The 11,851-nt window shown below is 40.3% G+C and overlaps 1 long non-coding RNA gene across 1 annotated transcript in view; it reads left to right on the top strand.

The window, feature by feature from the left end:
- Positions 1-317: 317 nt before the first annotated feature.
- The window catches only part of LOC100960686, a 15,007-nt gene continuing 3,473 nt past the window's right edge, over positions 318-11,851 (top strand). The window contains exon 1 of the long non-coding RNA XR_001161369.2: positions 318-402. This is a non-coding gene — a long non-coding RNA (uncharacterized LOC100960686). The remainder of the gene's footprint in view (positions 403-11,851) is intronic.

Here is an 11,851-nt window from a genome sequence, read left to right as displayed (position 1 = left end):
GCTCAACAAAAGGGCTGGTGTTGGCACTGTTTACAGAGTTGGAAACTGAACCCAAGGTTAACTGCCTGGTTCATGGCTGCCAGGTGGTGCAAGACAACCATGACTTTGACCCCGCTGTGCCAGACTGCAAGGGATGGTGCCCGAGCCTCATCCGGTTCTAGGCCAGGGAGCCCTAAGTCAGGATGCGCATCAGAACTCTCCGCGAGCCGACCCAGGCTGTGAGCCTGGCGAGCTCCGCCAGGGGGCACCTCTAACTGCTTCCGGGTGCGGGGGTGGTAGGGGCGGGCCGTGACTCGGAAGTCAATGGCGGATCCCGCCCCTCGAGCGGTCAGGCTCGGACCGGCCTGCGGAGCTGCAGCCGCCCTTAGCACCCTTTACGTCGACAACATGCTCCAGTTCCTGGTGAGTGGAGCTGCCGAGGAGAGGGCTAGCGGCTTGGGTTTCAGCTCGGGCCCCTTTTCTCCTCGAGGCGGCCTTGGCCGAGGGACCTGGATGTAGTCCCGCGGTCCCCTGCGCCCCGCGCCTGCTCGTCGCGTCTCTGGGTGGCCTGTAGGGTTTCCTTCGCCGGCTGGGGGATTTGTAGGGAGGCGGAAAGAATCCTACAGGCCACCTTGAGAGGGGACGACCAGGCGTGAGGGCTCAGGGGACCGCGGGAACTGCCTCCCCATAAATCCCTTTGCCAGTGTTTTTATGCAGCCATCCAAGTGTGAAACTTTGAGGCGTCACAGTCTTCAAAGCTGCTTACTGTGAGCCGCGCCTGCACCCCTGCTGTAATCCTCGTATTAAAGCGCGTGTGACCCCCTTTGTGCCCTCTCGCCCCCGACATGGACACAGCCCTTTTCCTGACTTAGAGCCCTGCTGGTTGGCATTTTTAGAAAGTGGGAGGGCGGGAGGGACAGGAATAAAACCTTAAATTAGCCATCATACGAGGTCAGTCCGAGTCAGAGGTTTAGGGAGCCCTCACTAGATCTTTTAGTGAGTCAGACACTGACATACAAGTAATTCTTTCCAAAATGAGTATGCATGAGTAAGCAGATTCTTTTTCATGGCTCATTATTTGAGTTAAAAACGAATTTTCTGGCAAAACTGAATGTATTTCAAAGATCACCTGGTGAAAGGTTCAGGAAGACTTGCCAAATTTATAAGTGAAAGTTTTTTTCTACCAAGATTTTGTGCATTCAGAACTTGAAGTTTTCGCCCGCTAATTCTTAAAAGAGACAGATAAGCTATTACTTTCAGATACTCAGTGCAGATCTGGTGCTCTGGGAATGAGATGCTTTTCCAAATGCTATATCAAGGACATTAAAACACAAAACATGCCTCATCTGTCCTTTGAAAGATGGCAGGTAATTGATGGTGAAATCCAGTTAATCAAAAGAGAGTATTCTTCACCCAAACTGCCCAACTAAGACAGGGCTGCTCCTTTACCTCTAGGAATTTCTCCAGTGTCCTAACTAGGCGTTTAGAGTTGGGAACAGTTACCGTCATTTACTTGCAGAAAACACTAGGTTAAAACAGTATCACTTTGGTCCAGGTGTAGGATGATATAATTGCGCCACCTACCACATCTGTTGCTCATTGATAAATTTGGAAGACTTGACTCAATTACAGTTAAGGGCTCAATTAAAGGCTTTTGCATAATAAATTAATAAACTTTTTTGCTATATAGAAATGCGGATTTTGATTTGAGAACTCAGAATTCTCAGCATTTAAGCAAAGATGCCAAAACCATCCATTCAGTTTCTAGCTTGGAAGTAACTGGAATTCTGATGTTCTCTCCCTCTCTGGTTTTTCACTTCATTTCTTTTGTTGAAAAAAAAATTTTTGACATTGATTCTACCTCTGTCAAATGATTCAAATTTTTGTGAATTTTTGTGAATTTTTGACATTCATTCTACCTCTGTCAAATGAAAAAAATATTTTTGACATTGATTCACTAACTCTGTGAAGGTGGGCATGTCTGTCTTTTTGCTTTCAGTCATTTCATCTATAAAACAATGACTATCATGTCCTAGTATTTAAGAGGTTAGACTCCAGAATCAGACTTTTGAGTTTGATCCCTGCCTCCATCATTTTCAAGCAATGGGAACTTGGGCAGATTATTTAAATCTCCTATGCTTCAGTTTCCACATCTGAAAATGGAAACTCAACTCATGCCTTCATTGTGAAGATTAAAAACAAATCAGCACGTTAAAGTACTTAAAAATGGATTCAGATATTATTTGGGTTTTCTTTTGTGGGATGTCAGTTGAACTGTGATTTAGTTTCTTCTCAGAAATGGGGATTAGCTTCCCTAAGAAGGGTATATGATGGGAAAGGTTTGGAAGTGATGGAACAGTCACAAGTTAAGCATGTGCACTGTCATCACACATTTTGGAACCCTCTAAGATGTTTCCTACAGCTGTCTTTGTGGAGCACAGTTGGAAAACCACTATATTCGATTGTGCTGTTTGTATGTTCCTTCCATTGTTCATTCCTCCTGGGATTAAAACACCCATTTTCCTTATCTTTACTCCTTGTTCATGAGATTTTGCTGCCTCTTTTTTCCTTTCCTTGTACTGCAGTAGCTTCCTTAATTGTATGGTTTAGCTGTAGCTACTTTAAGGGTGCTTTGGAAGGTTACCTAATACATACTGCAAAGGCACTGCTGGGGCTTTCAGCACACTGCCTATAGTACTGTTACTGTTATAATCTGTTGCTTTTCTTACCTCTTAAACTCCCTAGCATTTTGAGGGATGATCACATCATCTTTAATCCCTCTTCCTTGGCTTTGGGACCCCATACCTCAATATTTTCCAACATTCTTTCACATTATAACATACCAGAATTATTTTTACGGAGGAACCTGCACAGAGTGAAGGTGATAGGCTCTGGGTGCTGGCAGCTCCACAGGCTGAGGGAATCATATCTGGTTGCACCAGTTAGGGAACTGCTGTATCAATTCTCCTGTTTTTACTGGCTGCTTTTCCTGTTTCTTGGTTACTATATGTTGCTCAAGGGTCAGTCCTTGATCCTTTCTCCAAACCCACCCTCATTGTGTGATCTTTGTCATGCCATCGCCTTTCACCTCTTTGTGGACAGTTTCCAGAACTACCTGAGTCTTTTTCTCTGAGTTATAGTTTCTGGCATCAGCTGCCTACAGAACATTTTTGTTCTGATCCTCTATCTCAGATCCCACATGTCTGGCCTTGCTGCCAGTCCCGCCCCAGCCCCCATTCCCTACTCTGCACCTAGGTTTTTTCTTTGTTCTCCTATCCTGAGTCTCCCAAGTTTGAAATGTTGACATGATCTTTGATTTATTTCCTGTCTTAATTTCCTGTATCATTTACCCACCATGTGCCTGGCACATATAGTATTTTACCAACTATGCAATCTTGGGTAAGTTACTTAACTGCACTGTGACTCAGTTTCCTCAACATTAACTGTGCAGTAATGGTACCTACTTTATAAGGTTGTGAAGAGCATGAGTTAATGCATGAAAAGAGAGTTAGAGTCCTACCTTACATGTAGTAAGCACTCAGTATATGTTAATTATTGTTTTAAGCCGTTAAATCTTCACTAACCACCTTATGAAGAGTTTTCTCTGTGTGTTCCCACTGCCAGCGTCACAGGGCAAGTCTTTTTCACTTCAGTCTGGGACGAGGTACACTAGATAGCTGGTGTAGAATTGTCAATGTGTTGTTGGAGAGATGTTTTAGGTTCTCTAGTCCAGCTAATATGTAGATGTTTCTTCAGCCTTCACTGCTAAGGGGCATCCCCTTTACGCTTGGTCACCTCTATTTACAATAGGGCTCATTATTTCCTCTGGAACCTTATACATACTTTTACACATTTGGCACTTCTCTCAACCCCTCTCACTCCCCTCTTCCATCTTGTCTTTCAGCTAAACATTTCTTCTTCCATCCATTCTCCATGCTTTCAAGTTCATGCTGGTTACACTTCTCTAAATATGGCGCTGCCCTGACAGTCTGATAAGCCATAGAAAAGCAGGGCTATTGCCTCTAATTCTGTATGTATCTTTGCTGCCCTTGGCTCTGTCCTTCCCTCTTGCAGCTGCCAGAGTAATCAAGATTAACTGCCTTACTCACGTGCTCAGAAACTGTCAGTGGCCCCTGTGTCCATCCTTCCACATCAAATCATAATAACTTTCACTTGATTTTTACTTGATTTTGGTGATGTGGCTCCATTTTCCTTTCACACTGCCCTTCAACATAGAGGCCTTTATTTTAGGTTGGCTAATCTCAACCAACCTGTGGGCCTTTTTGTGCTCAAAACTTTCCACATTGTTTCCCCTTAATCCTGGTCTTTATCTTCCTTGCTACTCTTTGTGGACTAACTCCCATCTTTCTCCATGAGGCCTTCTTGATGAATTTAGCTCCTGACATCTTCACACCATTATATCTTTTTTTTTTTTTTTTTTGGCAGTTTTTGGCCGGAGCTGGGTTTGAACCCACTACCTCTGGCATATGGGGCTGGCGCCCTACCCTTTGAGCCACAGGCACTGCCCACACCATTATATCTTTACGATCCATCTCCCATTTATTTAGGTCTTATATGTAGTACATATGTCTTTCATTGGTGTTTTAAACTTCTGAGTTATCTTACACCTTATTTACTGTATTAATTTCTAGGCACTTTTTCATTTTGTGTTATTGTGAGTAGTGACTTTTTAAAAATTACATTTTCAAATTAGTTGTCCCATAGAAATGCTAATAATTTTGGCATTTGGATTTCGGATCCAGCAATCTTGCCTGTCTTTTAGCTCCAATAGTTTGTCAGTTCACTTGGAAGCGAACCAGTGAAGGCAGTTGGCAAAGGCATTCATGTTTCCAGTGGAGGCAAAAATCGACAGTTTTGTGTTCTTTTCAAATTTGTATTACTCCTATTTGTCCGTCCTCCCTTTCGTCATGTAAGCTAGGACTTAAGTTGAAGTAATGGGAGTGGGACATCCTAGTTTTGTTTTTGCTTTTAGGGAGAATGCTTCTCAAGTTTTAGTATGGTGTTTGTGATATTTTCTAACAAATTAAAGTAATTCCCTTCTATTTCTAGCTTAAGAGTTTGGGCTGGATGCGGTGGCTCATACCTGACACTTTGGGAGGATAGCTTGAGGCCAGCAGTTCCAGACCAGCCTGAGTGAGAGAGCAAGACCTTGTCTCTACAAAAAATTTTAAAAAAGAAAATTAGCCAGGGATGGAGGTATATGCCTGCAGTCTAAGCAAGGCAGAAGGATCACTTGAGCCCAGGAGTTTGAGCATGCAGGGCAGGTGTTATCACTGCACCCTATCCCAGGTGACAAAGTGAGCCCTGGTCTCAAAAAAAAAAAAAATGTGGCTAGCTATTGGATTTTGTCATGCTGTTTCCCCATCTGATGATCATATTATTTTTCTGCTTTAATATGTTACTATGAATTACTTTAGTAGACTTCTAATACAAAGCATTTAGACTTTGTGGTCCATTGAGACTATCACTTTGTGATTTGCTGTGTTGTTTTCACTGCACCTTCATGTAGTTCAGTCTTGGCTTTCTAGAATAGATCATAAAATCCATGAGAAGAAGCACCACACCTTATACTTGCATTTTCCAAGCACATGGCTTAGTGTTAGGACCTTTGAAGCACTTAGTCAATATTGTGTCATTGATTTCATTAATTTTAGATCTTCCTCTTTTGCCTCCTTGCTACTCTCAAATAGTCATAAAACATATATTTGAGTACTTGAATTGGTTTCTTTGAGAATAGGCAAACTAATTCTACCTGTGCACTTTTTTTCCATAGTGTTACTGGCTGACTTTTTCATGAATTTCGTATTTAATTTACTGGTTGAATTAAAGTATTAAAGGTTTTTTTCCTCTTTATTCCTTAGGGAAGATTATTAAATAGAAGCCTAGCTTACCTCTTAAAAATTGGCTTCTCTGTGGTGGTACGTAGAAGGGATAAGGTTATATTCTCAGCAGATTTTCATTTTAATGTATAGAAGGTAGGCTTTATCATTACTTAAAGCCTTTGTTAAACACATTTGATAACATTATCCACATCAAGTTTAAAGACTAACACCCAAAAAAGGGTAAGCATTCTTCTTTGGATTAGAGAAGTCTTCTGACTGTTTCTCTGGCTGAGCCTAAAATTAAGAAATAAAATAGTCAGTCTTTGGTTTTCTTATCAGGTTGTATAGGTTTTCTCACCTCAGACTGTAAATCATTTTTGGATTGGCTAGGCTAATCTTATCCTTTTGAATGCTAACTATTTATGTTATTTAATAGGTATATTTGCTCAGTAAATGAGATTATTTTTAGATTTCTTAAACCTTTGTCCGAAAATATAAAATAATTGAGATTCTATGTCATGACTTAGGTTTGGGTGTGTCATTTTTGAAAATATAATTAGAGTCATAGTTCCAATTTGTCTATACTTAGAGTTGTCAAATCACTTTGGATTATTGTCAGGAGCCATCCCCAGATTAAAATTGTAGCTTTATTTGTTGATCTTTGTACATAACTCTATGACTGGGAAAGGACTGAGCACATGATGGGAGGAGTCAGTTTGCTTTGGCGTTGGCATTCTCCTTTTTAAGAGTTAGTGCTGTTTTATGTTAATAAATTAAATGTTGTCTGAGCACCCTTCAACACAGGAATGGATTAACAAATTGAAGTATATGTATACCATTGAATATTATTCAGCCGGGAAAAAGATGCAGATTATATGTCTTTTGCAACAACCTGAAGGGAACTGGAGACCCTTCTCTTTAGCGAAGTATCACAAGAATGGAAAAGCAAGCACCACATGTACTAAATTGGAACTAGTAGCTTAACATCTTCATGCTCACATGAAAGAAAAACTCAGTGAAATTCAGTTGTGGGGAGAAAGGGAAGGGTTGAGTAAATTCTGACCCACAAGGTACATTGCATGGGTATGTGGCACACTACCTTCTAATCTGACTTTATATTACAAATGCTAACTTTGGAGTCTAATCTTTTCTACCTCAACGTTAATCCTGAAACTTAAAAAAAAAGTACACTGAAATTAAAAAAAAAAAATGAGATGTTGTGACTAACATGCTCATATGTGTCCATACATAAAAAAGATACAGAACCAACCATATATCTGACTGATCCTCACTTTTTCATTTTTGATATTTCTATTCTTTTTCAACATTGTGTAGTCTAGAAGCCTTGAAGTTTTGATTTTTATTGCCTTGAGATTAATTCACATACTGTAGAATTCAACCATATAAAGTGTATAATCTACTGATTTTTAATATGTTCACAGAACTGTGCAACCATCACCACTATCTAATTTTATATTTAATGTTTCATCTCCTCAAAAAGAAAACCCATACGGGGTGGCACCTGTCACTCAGTGAGTAGGGCGCCGGCCCCATATACCGAAGGTGACAGGTTCAAACCTGGCCCTGGCCAAACTGCAACAACAACAAAAAAGAAAACCCATACCTGCTAGCATTTACTTCTTATTTCTCTCTTCCCCCAAACCTTGGACAACCACCGGTTTATTTTGTGTTTCTATGGATTTGTCTGTTTTGGACATTTCCTTTAAATGGAATCATACAATAAATGGTCTCTTATGACTTCTTTTCATAATGTTTTTAAAGTTCATCTGTGTTAAAGCATGAATCAGTACTTCATTCCTTTTTATGGCAGAATAATAATATATGAATATAATACATTTTGTTAATTATTTCACCAGTTGGCAGATATTTATATTGTTCCAACCTTTGGCTATTATGAATAATCTTGGTAGGAATATTTATGTACAAGTTTTTGTGTTGATGTATTTTTTCAGTTCTCTTGGGTATATATCCTAAAATGGAATTGTTGCATTGTAGGGTAACTTTGTATTCAGCTTTTTGAGGGACTGCTAAACATTTTTCCAGAGTGGCTATACCAGTTTACATTCCCACCAGCAAGTATGAAAGTTTCAATTTCTCCACATCCTCATCAGCTTTCTTTCTTTCCTTCCTTCCTTCTTTTTTTGTTTATTGAAGCCATTTACTGGGTATAACATGGTTCCTCTTTTGATTTGCATTTCCTCAGTGACTAATGATGTAGTGCATCTTTTCATGTGCTTATTGACCAATTCTTGTTAGGAGAAATCCTGTGCCATTTTTAAATTGGGTTATTTGTCTTTTTATCATTCAGTTGTAAGAATTCTTTATATATTCTGGATATAAGACCCTTATCAGACATGTGATTTGTAAGTATTTTATCCCATTTTATATGTCTTATTACGTTGTTGTTTTTTTTTTTTTTTTGAGACAGAGCCTGAAAGTGTCCCCCTGGGTAGAGTGCTGTGGCATCACAGCTCACAGCAACCTCCAACTCCTGGGCTCAAGCGAGTCTCCTGCCTTCGCCTCCCAAGTAGCTGGGATCACAGGCGCCCACCACAACACCTGGCTATTTTTTTGGTTGCAGCCGTCATTGTTGTTTGGCCAGCCTGGGCTGGATTCGAACCTGCCACCTTAGGTGTATGTGGCTGGCGCCCTAGCCACTTAGCCACAGGCGCTGAGCCTCTTATTACGTTCTTAATTATATTCTTTGCAACACCAACATTAATTTTGATGAAGTATAATTTTATCTATTTCTTCTTTTGTTACTTGTGCTTTTGGTATCATATCTGAGAGAACCGTTGCCTGCCTCCGAGTTATAATGATTTATTCCTATGTTTTCTTCTAAGTGTTTCACATTTAGGTGTTTGAATTTTTGTATAGAATGTGAGGTAGGTATCCAACTTCATTCTTTTGTATATGAATATCTACTTGTTCCAGCACCATTTCTTGAAAAGACTATTCTTTCCACATTAAATATTCTAAGCACCTTTACGTACTCTTCATTCTGTTCCATTGACTTATTAATACGTAAGGAAAAAACCAATTTATTCATGTTTACGTGCTATCTCTTATGCCACCACAGTAGTCTGGACTTTTCTCTAATGAGTTCTTTTCCACCTCCAGCTATGAAGTGAACGCTCCCAAAGCAATGCTTTCGTCAGGCTGCTGCTGGTAAAGAGTAGTCAGTGGCTCCCTACCATTATGTCCTTTGAGGGGCAACTACTTGCCCACTTTTTGAGGTCCATCAGCTAGCCTTTTCCTGTTGTCTATACTTATTTCTCTCCATTCTTTAACCTGAATCCTCTTTTCTAATTGGGTCTGTTTCTTTTATTTCAGTCATCACATTCTCATTCCCATCTTGTGCCTTGATACTCACATTCAGTTCCCTTCCCAGTTCCTTTGCCAGTTTAAAATTTAACACTTCCTTAACATATTTAGAACTTTTTGTAACAACTTGCTTATATCTCTCTATTTCAGGTATGGTTTCTTAAAAGAATCACTTCTGTATCATTCATCTTGCCACTTAATGCATGACCTAGTTCTGGTTTTTGGAGCATCTGTCATATGAATATTGTGCTGAGTGCTACCTTCTTTTATATAATTTTACTTACATGTAGCCTTTCTTCCTATATATCATGTAAGTTCTCTAAGGATGGAGAACATTTCGAGTTCTTTCACAGAGCTAATATGAAGTTGATTTTTATTGAAAAATGAAATAAGAAGTTGAAGTTTTTTTTATAGGGTCTGCAGACTTTTTAAACAGGGGACCAGTTAACTGTCCCTCAGACTGTTGGAGGGCCGGACTGCAGGCCCTGGGATGAGTCAGCTGCTAAGCAGGACAGGCAGCGGTGGCAAAAACACCTGGCAGGCCAGATAAATGTCCTAGGCGGGCCGCCTGTGGTCCGCAGGCCGTAGTTTGAGAACGCCTGGTCTGCAATCTCCTAATCAAAATCTTTGGTGGCCAGATTTATTTGGGAAATCATATTTCTTTCAGATTTTGGAGGAGCAATAGGCTGCATGTATATACCTTGGTACTTCGTAACCCTAGCATGGTCTGGGATAGAACTTTGTAATCAAATGTGTTAAAATTTTGCTGTTAAACACATTCTCTTGTAAAGTCTAGGAGCAGGATCCTACATTGAAAGATTTCTATTTCTATATCAAAAACTGATTATTCACACTAAAGTATGATAGATTTTAAATAGTCTTGTATCAGTTCAGGTCAGTTGTGATTTTGGTCCCAAATCAGTTATGATGAAACATTTGGGTAATTTGGATTAGAGTTTGGGGTTTTACAGTTGTGGATAATGGATTATGGGGCTTCACTGACACTATTTGTAGAGCTGAAGAATACCATTTTTTTTTGAGACAGAGCCTCAAGCTTTTGCCCTGGTAGAGTGCTGTGGCATCATGGCTCACAGCAACCAACTCCTGGGCTCAGGTGATTCTCCTGCCTCAGTCTCCCAAGTAGCTGGGACCACAGGTGCCCGCCACAATGCCCAGCTATTTTTTGGTTGCAGCCGTCATTGTTGTTTGGCGGGCCTGGGCTGGATCTGAACCCACCAGCTCAGGTGTATGTGGCTGGCGCCTTAGCTGCTTGAGCCATAGGCGCCAAGCCGAGAATACCATTTTTTAAATGTGTACTGATACATGCCAGTCTTGACTTTTCTCTGGGGCTTTTAGCGCCAGCCTCTTCTTCCCATGCATTTGTCCTGTACACACTTTCCTCATGTCACTCTCTGTCCCCAAACTTCTAATATTTTGCCATTTATTGTCCCCGTCTGTGAGAAGTAGTTACTCTTTCATATTCCTAAAGTCTCAAAATGACTATAGAGAGGATGTGATAGTATATGGTGTCAGGCCTGAGAAGAAAGCATTGCCCCCTCTCTGCTCTGTCCTCTCTGCAGAGGACACCATGGGGCGATGATGTGGTGTGGAGGGAGTGCCATGCTGACTGATGAGGCTTCCAGGTCTTGGCCTGGAAGAAGGTAAGCATTCTTGGTCTCCAGAGAGGTTTCTAACTCATTTCTATAATCTGGCTGCAGTCTGACTTTTCAGGCTGAGCCACTGTTTTCCAGATTTAGATTTTATTTTTTTCTGTATAAACTTACCTATTGACCATCCTATGAATAACATACTGGATATGCTTTTCTGGCTTCATACATTTTCCCTAACATTTCTCCTACTGAGTAACATTTTTCTTCTTGTATTGTGTATTTAATAATAATTTAATTTTAGGCTTGGCGCCTGTAGCTCAGTGAGTAGGGTGTCAGCCACATACACGAAGGTTGGTGGGTTCAAGCCCGGCCCAGGCCAGCTAAAAATAGCCGGGCATTGTGGTGGGCACCTGTAGTCCCAGCTACTTCAGAGGCGGAGGCGGAGGCGGGAAAATCTCTTAAGTCCAAGAGTTTGAGGTTGCTGTGAGCTGTGACGTTACTGCACTCAACCAAGGACAACATAGGGAGACTGTCTCCAATAATAATAATTATTATTATAATTTAATTTTATAATACCCCAGTGATAGATCTGGTAGTTTTCTGAAACTGGAATTGATCTGACTTGTCTAGTGGCCTATGCTTTTTGTTTTGTTTTGTGTTTTAAAATAAACACTAGTTTTTCATGTGCCCTGATGCCTGGTGAAGTTGCTAAACTGAAGCCACATAAGATATGCTATATTTATCTTGAATCACACATGGTAAGAATAGGAGTCTTAGAATGTTGTAGCTGGGACATTACTTAGGTAGAATAATGTTTTATAAATCAGCAAGCTCAAATCAACAAATCTCCAAAGAGGTAAGTATCTTGCCTAAAAGCACACAACTAGATAATGGTGGAATCAGAACTGATTTTATTTTTTGAAATTATATCAAATCCCATGTTCTTTCTATTTGGTGTTAGAGCTAACATTTTCATTAGTTTTTTTTCTCTTCTGTTAAGCAAATTTAACACTCTTTCTGGATTTGGAAAACCTCTCCGTGTCTGGTTTCAACTCATAGGAGTTAAAAAAAAAA

The sequence above is a fragment of the Otolemur garnettii genome, unplaced genomic scaffold, assembly GCF_000181295.1.
Source record: "Otolemur garnettii isolate 467f Iridium unplaced genomic scaffold, OtoGar3 scaffold00049, whole genome shotgun sequence".
Classification (NCBI taxonomy): Eukaryota; Metazoa; Chordata; class Mammalia; order Primates; family Galagidae; genus Otolemur; species Otolemur garnettii.
Note: the sequence above shows the minus strand (reverse complement) of the source record. Positions and strands in the feature narration are given on the sequence as shown.